This window comes from Ictidomys tridecemlineatus, chromosome 10 (assembly GCF_052094955.1).
Source record: "Ictidomys tridecemlineatus isolate mIctTri1 chromosome 10, mIctTri1.hap1, whole genome shotgun sequence".
Taxonomy (NCBI): domain Eukaryota; kingdom Metazoa; phylum Chordata; class Mammalia; order Rodentia; family Sciuridae; genus Ictidomys; species Ictidomys tridecemlineatus.
In genome coordinates this window covers 86,199,705-86,213,422 of record NC_135486.1, presented here as the reverse complement: position 1 = coordinate 86,213,422, position 13,718 = coordinate 86,199,705, and the positions used below count along the sequence as shown (strand labels likewise).

The following is a 13,718-nucleotide window of genomic DNA, read 5'->3' as shown; positions in this document are numbered from 1 at the left end:
GTCTTTGTTTTTCCTGCATTTGTCCTTAAAAAAAAAAAAAAAAAAAAAAAGTTAATAGACTATTTTTAGGAGCAGTGCAAAAAAAAAAAAAAAAAAGCCAAAGCAGAAAATATAGTTACCATATTCCTTCCCCCCATCTCACACAGTGTTTCTCCTGTTAACATCTTCGCTTTCATGTGGTGCATTGGCTGTAATTGAGGAAACTATACTGAGGTATTATTATTAATGAAAGTCCATCGTTTGCATCAGGGGTCAGTCTTCCTTGGAAGGGGCCCTAGCCTGGTAGGGCTGGGACTGAAATGCTCAAGTTACAGTCTTGAAAGACTTAGGTTTGCAGAGCTGTTGTCATGGGCTGGATCACATCCCTTAAAAATTGATGTACTGAAGTCCTCACCCCCAGTACCTCAGAATGTAACCTTATTTGGGGTCATTGCAGATGTATTTGCATTAAAGGGGCCATTGTAGATGTATTTAGTTAGGATGGGGTCATACTGGAGGGTGAGCCCCTAAGCCAAAATGATTGATGTCTACCAAAGAGATGAAATGATGACGGAGGCAGGCAGGTGCAGGGAGAACATCAGGTGAACATGAAGGCCACCTTCTCCAAGCCATGAAGAGAGGCCTGGAACAGACTCTTCCTTCACAGCCCCAAACCTGCCAACATCCTGTCCTTGGACTTGTAACCCTCAGTTCTGTGAGACCATGCAATTCTAGTCTTTAAGCCAGCTAGTCGGCAGTACTTTGTTACAGCAGTCCTAGCAAGCTAATAAACTGTGAAGAACAGCTGTAAGAAAAATCTACTTAATTTTATTCAACCAAGCATTTTCCAATATTTAAAATCAGAAGGTCCCCCCCTTTTTTTTTTCTATTAACTACTGACCTCCTCTACCATCTCTTGGTTCCACTTAGGGAATCTCAAACTGGGATGTCAGCTCCTGAAGAAAGAGAATTTGCTTTCATCATCTGAGATAGTGCCTGACATTGAATACATACTTGCAAATGAATGAACTGAACTTGGGCCTGCGTGCTGTTCCCTATACACATACACCCTGTCCATGTGCTTCTGCAGGGTCCCTTGGCAAATCTTAGAAACTTTGTTCCTCAAGTTAAAGGTGAAAACTACCTCCTAGCTTTTCTTTATTTTCTTTTTTTAAAAAAATCTTTTTATTCGTGCATTAGAGTTGCACATAATTTAGGGGTTTATTTTGACATAATCGTACATGCATGAAATATAATTTGCTCCATGGCAGTCCCCAGTACTTTCCTTTTCCCTTTCTTTTTCCCTTTCTCCCTTGTTCTGTTTCCTCTACTAGTCTTCCTCTTATTAATTTATCATTTTTAATTGGTGCTTTACAGATATACATAAAGAGGAGATTCACAGTAGCATATTCACATAATAATATAGCATAATTTGGTCAGTTTCACTCTATAGTTCTTCCCCTTTTTTTATCCTCCTCTCTCTCCCTCTATCCTCTTTTACTTCACTGATCTTGCTTCTATTTTCATAAGATTCCCTCCACCTTGTTTTATTTGTTTGTTTGTTGTTGTTATTTTCTCAGCTTCTGCATATGAAAGAAAACAAACAAGTCTTGACTTTCTGAATCCGGCTTATTTCACTTAGCACGATGTTCTCCACTTACCAACAAATGCCATAATCTCATTCTTCTTTATGCCTGAGTAAAACTCCATTGTGTGTATACACCACATTTTCTGTATCCATCCGTCTCTTGATGGGCACCTGGGCTAGTTCTATATCTTGGCGATTGTAAATTGTGTGGCTATAAACATTGATGTGCCTATATTACTATAGCTTGCTGATATTTTAGTTCTTTTGGATAAATATCTAGAAGGAATAGCAGGATCATATATCTCCTTTATTTTCTATGAAAAAAAAAAACACAGGAAATTGGGGTCAGCACCATTCCAAGTTAGTCCTATGTCGATGTCCACATCAACATCATCAACAGGACTTGCTCTTTGGGTGTTTCTTTTCTATCTAAGTTTTGTAATTTTCTGTATTTATATTTTTTCCAAAGATATATATAAAAAATTCCTCTAAATAATAGAAACCTCCATCAGCAAAACACATCGGCTTTTTCTCACCATTCTCTACAAAGAAGTCAGGCTCCAGGGCACCTGGTGTTCCAGGTGGGTATATACTAGGTAACTGTATTCTCCAGAGAACTCTTGAGTCTTTTGTGGATCACTGGGGTGCAGAAATGTTCATTCTTAGAAACCAAGTCTACAGAGTACCTTGGAAAAATGGAAAGTGATCATCTTTGTTCTGCATAGTTTAAAAGCACATTTATGAGATATTTAAGAACAACAACATCTGTTCTAGAGATTTTGTGTGTGTGTGTGGTGCTGGGGATCCAACCCAGAGTGTCTCTCATGCTAGGCACATGCTGTACTACTGTGGTATACTTCCAGCCCTGTCCTAGGGATTAAATCAGGCTATTTACATGAGTCTCCTCCTGTGGAGCTAGGATCAATCAGAAACAAGGAAGAGGGTCTCCCTTGAGCAAATGAAGCAGAAGTGGGTGTATACATTTTAAGTAACTGTTGTTATAGTATATTGTTATAATTTTATTATAATTATATAATATAATTATATTATTCCTAATCTCATAATGTGCATAATTTAATAATTAAAATTTATTATATGTGTATAGGAAAAACTAGTACCTGTAGGGTTCAGTCTCTCTGCTACCTCAGGCACCCACTGGGAGGTCTTAGAATGTATCTCCTGCAGATAAGGGAGACTATCTCTTCCTGGTTTCTCCCATTCTCTCTGGGTGTAAGCTCATTTCTCCCCAATTGACCAGGCTGTACACTCCTTTCCATGTTCTGGAGAGAGCTAGTCTTTGCTTAGTGAATTACAGTTGTGTCTTTAGGCAGAGTCCTTTGTACAAGCCCACTTTGGGTGATTGGGCAGACTTAGGGTCAGGCCATCGGCCCACTTCACGGGCTTCATAGGTTGTACACAATGATACTTGGGCTGCCTGTGGGCTGTGTGCACACAACTGGTCAGCCAGTGGCCACCCTTGCAGAAGAAATTAGGCACATCCAGGACATTGTGATTTTGCATTCAATTTTGCATTGAATCTCAGATCCCACACGAGTTCTATTTTAAAGCTTATCAATCTGAAATAGCACAGAAGATGGACACAAACTTCAGGCAAAAATGACAATCTCTTTATTGGTTTTTACCATATCTGTGAACTTTATTTCATCTCCCTGATAAATCATATTTCATTTGCACATAATATCAGATATGCAAAACTCAATCTCGATTGAAAATTTACAAATATTTGAATAACTTCAAGTCTGAAAACTTCAAATATTCAAATAACGTGAACACAGCATGCTGAACGCCATTTTTAAATACAGATAAAAGAGAAAACCTGATAGCAGCAAATAGAAATGTAACAGTGAGCACATGGGGTAGGCCCTTGTGAGGAAAACCATCTTTTAAGAAAGTGACAATGAAAAGTGACATCCCATTTCCCTCGCCACATCAGTGGATCCTGTGTTGGCTCACACAATTGGAGGAGAATGGAAAGTTTCCAGGAACAGTGAGCACAACTCTCTGCTCCTCCCCTGCCCTTTCCACAGAAGGACACACTGTCATTGCACCTCAGAGGAATGCCCTCATCCAGTCCCTTGGCTTGACATCTGAAGGTGGTTAGGGAAGGAAACGGCTTGGCTCTTGATAAACAAAAGCAGAGGGCTCCAAAGAGCATCTTCAAGAACCTCATTTATTTTCCAGCAACCTCTCATAAACCCAAGGGCTACTCAAATCACAGTGAGAGAGAAAGAGAGAGAGAGAGAGAGAGAGAGAGAGAGAGAGAGAGAGAGAGAGAGAGAGAGAGAGGAGAGGAGAGAGATATTGCACAAAGCATGGGAATTTTAAAAAAATTATGAAAGCATTTAGTCACTTGAGAAAAACATGTAGATGGTACTTTATATACTTTATAGATACACAACTATCTTACATATAAAATCATCTTGGTTATTGGAAAGGAAAAAGGTGCCAAACTTGGGAAATGGCAGCTTCCACCAAATGTGTGAATGAGGAGAGAGGCTGGTTTGATTCTCCCTGCCTTTGTGAATCCTGTCTGCAACAGGAAAAGGCTGTCCTGTTTCTCTTTTCACTATATACTTAGCAGCTCTGCAGCCAGATTTTTGCAGAGGAATGAGGGATATTGGTGAGAAGCAAAGTCTGAGATCTGCAGCCATTTGGTTGGCATCATGCTTGTTAAAATGGGTTCTGCCGCTTCGTATTTCCCCAAACCCCCAAATCACCCATTTTAAAACAGGGCAAGGTAACAATAGCAATCAATATTTATTAATTTCAAAAGATTAATAGCAAGTAGCTGTTTTAGATTTTAACTTGATCTTTGATGCTTGAACTTTGATCTTAAATATCCATTTGGAATTTTTTTCAACACCCAGGATACACTGGAGAGTCATGATTCTGATTTCTTTCTTTCCTGTTCAGTCTGAATCTTTTTGGCATGCACTCCTCTATTTCTCTTGGCTTCTGCAACAACATATGCCAATTATGGTGTTTCCTCTCTCTTTCCTGGTTGTCAGAAGCAATGTTGGTAGACTGCGTCTTCAAGCAGAGTTGTGTTAAGAAGGGTTGTTGATGGCAAAATGTAAGCTCCCTCTGCCGGTTGTGGGCTCCCTCTGCAGAAATAAATGTCTGAATGTCTATTGAGAGGGTGGACGTTTTCATCCTCCTGCTCAGCTCAGCTATGAACGAAAAAGACAGTCTTTCTCACAGTGGCTCTGTAGATGATCTATAAATCGGAGACCTCAGGGAACCCAAGGGGCAAATGCCGGAGTGAGATCCTTGGAGGGTACTCTCTGAGGTTCTACATCACAGAGGCTAACTCTGATTCTGGACAGAATTAAATTATGAGGTTTATCCCTCTGAAAGGGACAGATGGCAGACCTACCCTGAAATAGCTTTTATGGAAGGGCAACACATGGTAAATTGCATTAATTGTAATAATTGCTTTTTATGCCTTGATAAAAACTGGCAAAGACCTTCAAAGATCTTCTAATCATGGCACATTAGCACAGCTCCTCTTACCAGTGACAGCTACAGTGCCTGCTATGGCTCCGGCTCTTGTTTAGAGAGACCGCAGGATTAAAAGAGTATGGTAGTCCCTGGTTTGGGAAAGAATGATCAGCTGAGGCCCTGAATTTAGCACTTGCTGTAGGAGTACCTACATGAGGTTTGGGGTCTTGCTAATAGACACATATTTGGTTGATTCAAAGCCATTTACATAGGGATTTTGAGAGTTTCACAGGTGAGGGTTAGGTTGGCATCATTTCTTTCTTCCTTTATACTCAAAGAAATAGCAGAGGAGAGTGCAGGGCCAAACTTCCTATACTCTATCATTTTCCTCTACATGTTATAGCTTTGATCTTAAGTGTCCCCCAAAGTCCCATGTGTTGAAAACTTGGTCACCAGCATATAGTGCTATTGGAACCTTTAAGAGGTGGGGCCTAATGGGAGGAAGTTAGGTAATTGGGGGTGTGCCTTTCATCTCTTTCTCTTGCTTCCTGCCACCAAGAGATTAACAAGTTTCCTCTGTCTCACAATCCTGCTATGATATAGTTGTGCTACTGTAGAACAAAAGCAATAGGACCAAGCAACCACCGACTAAAACCTCTGAAACCATGAGTTAAAATAAGTTTTTCCTTTTTCGAATTGATTATCTCAGGTAATTTGTTGCAGTGATAGAAAGCTGACTACCAGAGAACCACTTAACACAGGAAGATTTCTATTATTTAAAAAGACTTTCTAGTTTTTCCTTTTCTACTTCTTCTATGAAGACTTTTATGTCTTTCTTTCATTGTGCTTTCTTTAAGTGCGTTGAGCCAAACTTCTGCTTTGTGTACAGGATCAGTCTACAACTTTGGATATTTTCCATTATTTTAATCTTCCAGGAATATTTATGTCTTTTTCTTCTTCATTCACTCTGCCAACAAATCCAAGAAACCTTTATGGGGAATGCACTAGATTTTAGGTACTGTAATAGTGTGAAATTCTTTGGTGGCATAGGTGTAAAAAGATTATTAATAGCTAGCACTATTTGTTCCAGACAGTATTTGGAAGCTCTTTTATGATACCTCATTTAATTCACACAGCCATCCTATGAGGTCATTATTGTTTCTGTTTTACAAATGATAAGTTTATGTAGCCCAGACACATAAGTTTTTCAAGGTCACACAGTTTATAAGTAACAGAGCTAAAGCTGGAAATGAGGTGGTCCATCTCCAGAACCTTGTTCTTCACAGTCTGTACCCTGAAGGACTAAGATTGTGACTACATAGCTGAGAAAACCAGTAGTCAAGCCATCAGTTTCCACCTAAGACATCAAGGGCCCTATGACACATGTTTGTACATGTTTGTACATGTTTAGCAGACTTCTTAGGTCAAATTTAAAAGCAAACTTTTTCTTTCAGATCATTAATATTTGTGTTTTGTGGGCCAAGTGGTCCCTGTTGCAACTATTTGACTCTGTATATTAGCAAGAAAGCATAAAAGGACAGTGTGCTGTGTTCTAATAAAACTTTATTTATAAAAATGGATGGTTTCATTTTGTGACAGCTGGATTTGTCCTGCTAGACTATAGTTTGCCAACCCCTAGGTTTGGAGATTATAAGGAACAAAACCCCAATTTTGCAACATAGTTTTTAATTGAAACAAAGCTGAAAGATACTTTTGAATTAAACCCCAGATAAGAGACAACAAAGTAGGAGAAAAGTATTCTAAACAGGCAGAAATATTTAGTCATTAATGTTGACTAGAAAATGGATATTTGGAAAGGTATAAATGTGTGAGTGACAAGAGGTACATAAGACACCTGCAGAACACTGATCTAAAAAGGAGGATTTATGCTTCACCCAATAGTTTATTATAAAATAATTCTTTGTAAGCAAATATAATTAATTTGTGCATTTTTCTTTGTTTTCTTCTGTTAACAACTTGTTTCTCATTCCCTGATACAACTTTGATATTTTCCGCTTAATTTGTGGCATGGAAAATATCTTCATATACAATTTATCAGCAAAACAGGAAGAAGAGAAATCACCAAGAGTCATGTGGATCAAAGAAGCACAGAATTTCAGAGACAGCAGACTGACACATTTGAGGAGATACTCAGACAGAAGATGAGGACAAATTTTTGTCTTTTGTAAAACCCTGTGGGTGTAATTCTGCTATTAGTCAAGATAGATGTTTCCATGTTGAGACATGAGAAATCTCTGAAACTCAACGGCATAACAAGAATGCTGCAGGGAAACAAAGTCGACTCCATTCTTTTTCTTGGGCTTCACATCAGCTAAAGTTGCTTATGAAAGCTTGTTGATGAAACATGATTTATAATGTTCACAGACACTTGTCCAAGTTATTAAGTTTATTAGAATTACTGCATGGATGTGGAAGCTGTTGAGTGCGGTTTTTTTCGATTCCATTTTCCAAAGTCAAGGGACAGAACTGGGATCACTTCTCTATAGGAGAAGAAAATGGAGATGGAAGACCATCAGTTTCCCTCAAAACATGGATATGTCCTCTCTCTGAAATCAGATTGCCTTGATTTAAAATTTCCCATATGTGTAAAGAGTTTCCACTGAAGTTTTGACCAGATAACATTCCTAATCAAGGGCCAAACCAAGATGCAAGTTTTTAAGAGAAAATAAGAAATGCTACAAGATTCTTCAGGCCCTGCTCACATCTGAGAAATAAAAGGCTAGGAAAGAGAGCTTTCAAAATACTTGGAGTCCCACTTCCCCACAGCTACCCAGGGAGCAGGATGAAGAGGCTCTTCCCAGCAAGCCTAGAGGGGCTGCCTCAGGACCCCATAGTTAGGATGACATGGTGGGAACCCAGTGGACTGGAGTCTGGCTCCTAAGGGGTAGAAAGCAGGCTGGTGAGCTGAGGGAGGGATGGAGGATGGGGCCACTGTATTCTCTGAGAGTTTGTCAGAGCAAAAGTGCATCAGGGTCTCTTGTAGACTGGAGATGGGCCATGTGGTCGGGTGCCAATGGCAGGCCTGGTCTTCATCCAGTCAAAGATGGCTGCATAGAAAGTGAGACCACTTCAATGGAAAGAGGCTGGGCGTAAATTCCAGATTCACAGAGGTTGAGCAAAGATCCATGACAGACAGACAGAAAGAGAGATTCACGTTCCTGCATTTGGAGAAATGGAGGTGGGGACATCTTCAGCCCTGAAGACATCTCCAAAGAGCCCATAGAGGTGTCACAAGAGAGAGAAAGCATTGAACCAGGCTCAGACAGCAGGAGGCCATCTTTCAACAGCATCACCCACACAAGAACTTCCATGCTGCACTTTCCACCTGCTCTTTGTGACTGTCCCTTCCCCCTGCTCCGTGGTGGAGATGTCAGAACCTCGAAACCCGGGGGAAGGGAGGCAGAGTGAAGTAGTAACCAGAGCAGAAGGAATCGTACCACCTTCCCTTACGGCAGCTTCCTGACTCCATGAGGCCTGAATGAGGAGAAGGAGGAAACACATCAACCTTGATCAGCTTTAACGTATCGACTCAGAAATGCAACCTGGACATTCTGACCACTAGATGGACACGGGTGTTAATGACCTGAGAATGAACAGAGAAGGCATGACGTGGGCCAAGCCTGTCGTAGGGCACAAGGTGTTGGGCAGCTGGACTAGGAAACGTAAACAAAAATGAAAGAAAATAAAGTGACTTGGAGTAACTTTGGTTCTGTATCTGTGCTGGTCTTGGGCTTGGTTACCCTCCATTTTTTTTTTTTTACCCTCTCCCACTTTCCTCAGCGTCTCAAGGTGGTGGGACCAGAATTCTAAATCCCCAAGTCCTCGACCTCCCGTGTTCACACCGTATCATCTCCTCTTGGGGGTGAACAGGGTTTGTGGAAATAATAAGATGGCCACCCCTTAAAGATGCTACTATGCTGGGGAAGACCTCCCTGGAAGACCAGAGAGGGAGCATCTTTTGCCAGCTTCCAAGAAGTAAGAGGAGGTTTTCTGAGAGGGCCGCGGGGCTAGGACCTGAGGGTGGCCTCCTAGGCTCTCTCTGGACTCCACAGCCATCAAGAAAGGTCAGTCCTACTATCACAGGGAGATTGATCCCAGCAACCTGAATGAGCCTGGAGGAGGATCACCGCCTCCCGTGAGACCACAGTCCTGTCCGACACCTTGATGCCACCATGTGGGATCTGAGCAGAGGACCCAGCTAACTCAGGCCTGAATCCTGCCCAGGGAAGTGTGAAATAACGAGAGTGTGTTTTTTCAGACCTCTTTGTTTGTAGTGATTTGTTGCAGGTTTAGAAAACCAACACAAGGGGGGGTGGTTCTAGAAGCTTCTTTCCCAGGGTGCCATGTCAGGTATTCAGCTGAAGGGAGGCTCTGCAGAGAAATGGGGGTGGTGGGGGTGAGAAACCAGGGTATTTCCCTCACTCTCTGCAATGAATGGCCCCTGGGGTGGTCACTGTGTTTGATGGTGGTTGTCCCTTCTTTCTTCTCCCTTCTAATGACTTGAGATGTCGGAAATGGCTATCAGCAAGATGCACAAGCAGAAGAACAAAGTTAGGGAGGAGGGTGGGGAAGAGGAATAGAGAAGAGGCTCATAACACCTAGTCTCTGACTTCAGGCTCCTTTAATCTTACTTCCTCCCTCTCCCGCTGCGTTGCCCGTTTCTGACTCACTTTAGCTTCTGGGAAATTCCATGCTAGGATTAACGACCCCCTAAATTAAGTAAGTTACCTTTAAAAAAAGTGGTTTCTTATTCCTGGTGAGATCTTAAGTGACAGAGCATCCTATGAATCATGTGTGTGTGTGTGTGTGTGTGTGTGTGTGTGTGTGTACATGCTTATGTCTATGCCTGTCTGTATACACACGCACACAAACATATACATATTTGAATATACAAAAAAAAAATTTTTTTTTTTTTTGTAAAATCTGACCCAAGGCAGACTCAACGGGCTACCACCATTTTCAGAACACCTTCAGGTACGTAACTTGCTTAATTTAGTAGAATGATAGGTTGAAAGGCTTTGATCGTTCTTTGACCAAATTGGGAATCCCCGGTCCAATTTGGGTATCTAAACGGTGACACACAAATCTCAGGTGGCTTTAGTCCTCTGCATAGGAGCGGAACAGTTTCAAGGACTCCGAAGAATTCTACTTCCTGCCCGCCCTGCCACCCACCCACCTACCATCCTCTCCTACCTTCAATAGGATCTTGCATCATCCCTGGCCCAAATCCACAAAGCACAGAATGAATAAGCACAGAAAGAAAGAACACACTGAGTGTCCTGGTCTTCAATAGCATATTTCATTCATAGTTAAATAAGACATTTTAGGAACCTGGTCACTTGCTCTTGCTGGTAAATCTGTTAGATAGAGACCTTTCCCAAAAGGAATTAAATTCTCACACTGTGATAGAAATTCAGCTTTCTTGCTCTTTGATGGCATGCCACCGGTGGCTTAAATTCGCCAATAAAAAAAGTTCAGCCCAACAAAGGGGAAGCTACTGCATCAGCCCAAATGTTATTTAACACTTCTATATGTGTTAAACAGCCAGTCAGTGGCCTGGACTGGGGACAGTGTTCCAGGCTGGGCTTTCGGTTTTTCACTGAGCAAGACTGTTTTGTGAATATAGACGAGTTTGCTCAACCTGGGCAGAGACCTCGCCCATCAGCGGCTGTAGGCAGACAGGCAAGGTGAGAACCATTAAGTGTACTAACTCATAATCAGAAGCCAGAAGGTTCCTATGTGCTGGAGGACCTGTAGAGCCCCCTCCTCATATGCAAGATTCAATGTCCACTGGCTGGTTACACACTATCCTTTGGCCCCTTCCCTTGTCTACACTGGGTTGTGATCAGGTTGCCCATGTGAGATGTTTGGTTACTAACAACACACAAGGCTGAGCATTTGCCCTCCTAACCCTGATGTTGAGCTCACAATGATTCTGTGAAAAAAACACAAAAAACAAAAACCCAAACCAATGGATCCAAACACGAGCCAATGGATTCTAGAGGATGCTGACTTTTGATAAATTCCTGGATCCGTAGCCAAGCATGGGTCGTGAATGACAAATGAGCAGGGTTTTGATGTGAATGCCTGTTGGTGTTCACCTTCGCCTTAATGAGTAAAAGGAAAGGGAAACGTTGAAGAAAAGACAGGCTGCAATTTCCTTCATTTGTCAATGACACAAGTGACTTCTTTGCTGAATCGGGTAATAACTTTTGAAGACGGGAGTATCACTTCCATTTTGGGTGTTGGCAGTGCAGTAACCACAAACACGTTTTAAATTTTAGTTAGCTTGATTCGCATTTCTTCCCTCCCTTTCTTAAGTCGAGAAAGTCTACAGAAGAGTAGATCGAGCTCTGGTTGGTAGTGTTTGCCCATTTCTGTGGTGTAACCTCAGTATGGCACCCTCAAGTGTCAATCAAACAGGCAGAAATTGATGTGGGGAGGAGAGACCCAGAGTCACTATGCTCAATGAAGCATCCTCAGGGCCTCTTTCAATCCATGGCATGTGGGAGAGGCTCCATGCTTTACTGAAAGAAGAAAGAGATTGTTTCTATCTTCCATCTTCAAAAATGAAGAGAAAACAGAAGCCCCTCCCTTTGGGGAAGTTATTTGATTGACAGTGCTTGGTTTAAGCAGTTTCTTACTACTTTTTGCTCCTCATCTGTGACTCAGATCTGGTAGTCCCAAAGAATCCTGTGGCCACCTTCCAACAGCTTTGCCTTCCTTGGTCAAGAACAGGATGGCTGAGGAAAAGAAGTGAATCAGAAAACCCAAATTAGACTTCAGCTGTTTAGCTCGCTTTGGATTCTGGTTTGGATTCTGGTTGAACGTGAACTCCTGCATTGAGAAGGTTAGTAATCCATTCTAAACTCGCCTTCTTCCTCCCTGTATATATATCAGTGGGAGTTTTTCTTCACCCCTTACCTTCTTCACTCTGGTCTTGAGTAAACACTGCCTTCTTTGGCTATTTTCTGAAATGCCACTTTGCAGGTAAGACCTTCCCCAGCCACCACATTTAGCATCCTTATCTCACATCACCTTAATCTCTACCTCTTTTTTTTTTCTGAAACACTCTACGTGGTATATTTTATACATTTATCAAATTTCATATTTTAAAAACATGCTACAGAATGTGTGTATGTAATACATAAGTTGAATATATATTACAAATAATATATAAACATGTAAAATCCTATTACTTTTTTTTCCCAAAGCGCCCTATATAGCATGTATGTGTGTGTGTTCATTTTTCTGTCTCTCCCCACCAGAACACGAGCTCCAGAAAGATAGGGATTTTGATTGTTGGTGTCTAATTTATTGTTCTATCTCTACTTCCTCAAAGGATGTTTGTTCAAGAAATAAGCAAACGTGCTCGGCACCTTGGCGCATGCATATAATCCCAACCGCTCCAGAGGCTGAGGCAGGAGGATAGCGAGTTTGAAGCCAGCCTCAGCAACATCGAGATGCTAAGCAATTCAATGTCTCTAAATAAAACAAAAAATAGGGCTGGGGAATGTGGCTCAGTGGTTGAGTGCCCCTGAGTTCAATCCCCATTTCCCACCCCCCCAAAAAAGAAAATAAATAAGTGAATAAGCGAATGTTTTGAGCACATACCCTGAGCTATTGATTGTGCTGGAGACAGTAGTGGATCAGAAAAATGTAAAAATATATATTATCTAGAAAGTCCATTAAAACCCAAATCACACACATAATAGTGGATTTTAATAATGAATAATTATATGTAGTGGGAAGGAAAAGTACAGGTTTTGAATAACTTCATCTTAAAGTCATGGAAAGACTCACATTAAACAACCCATTTTTCAGGCTGAGATTTGATGGAAGGTCAGAAGATACAACCTAACACCAAGAATAAGAAGAATAACCGAAAGTTGTCACTAAGCGTGGAAGAATTGGGGAACAATTCTTGAACAATGTTGCTTGCTGAAGAGATTTAACGGCTCATGAATAAATGAGAAATAAAAATCTAGTGATGAAGAAGTTAAGCTCAAAAAGCTAATCATGAGCATTGAATCTACTTAGAGAAAGGGCTAAAAATAAGGAAAGTTATGGTTATAGGACATATGAAAATGTTATAAACCTTGACAACATAAACATAGTAATATAACTACAAAAATAGAAGGGACAGGGAGAAATTGCAGGAGGAGGGAGTAATTTCCTCATCTTTTGTTATATACATATAACAAATTCAAATATATATGTGCAAATATTTCCTGCTGGTCTATGATTGGTCTTTTAATTTTTTTTAACAACGTATTTCAAAAAGCAAACGGTTCAAATTTTTGATGAAGCCCCATTTATCACTGTAATAGCTCCAAGTTGGAAACAATTTAAATATCTATCAACAGGTGGTGATAACAAATTGTGACATATCCATACAATGGAATGCTATGCAGCCACAAAAAAGAAAAAAACATCCTGTTCAATAACACAGTTGAATTTCTCAACATAATTATGCTGAGTGAAATAAGCCAAACAAATAGACTTTCTGGTATGATTCCTTTTATAGAAAACCCTAAACTGAGGGCTGTGGTTGTAGCTCAGTGGTTAAGTGCTTGCTTGCCTCAAATGCTTGAGGCACTGGGTTTGATTCTCAGCACCACATTAAAAAAAATAAAAACAAAGATAAAAAAAATTTTTTAAAACCCAA

The 13,718-nt window shown here is 40.8% G+C and overlaps 1 long non-coding RNA gene across 1 annotated transcript; it reads left to right on the top strand.

Moving 5' to 3' along the window:
- The first annotated feature begins 2,701 nt into the window (after positions 1 to 2,701).
- On the top strand, positions 2,702 to 13,113 carry LOC144367372 (uncharacterized). The gene is made up of 2 exons (XR_013426701.1): positions 2,702 to 11,900; positions 12,875 to 13,113. It is a non-coding gene; the product is annotated as an uncharacterized LOC144367372 (long non-coding RNA).
- Positions 13,114 to 13,718: the final 605 nt, after the last annotated feature.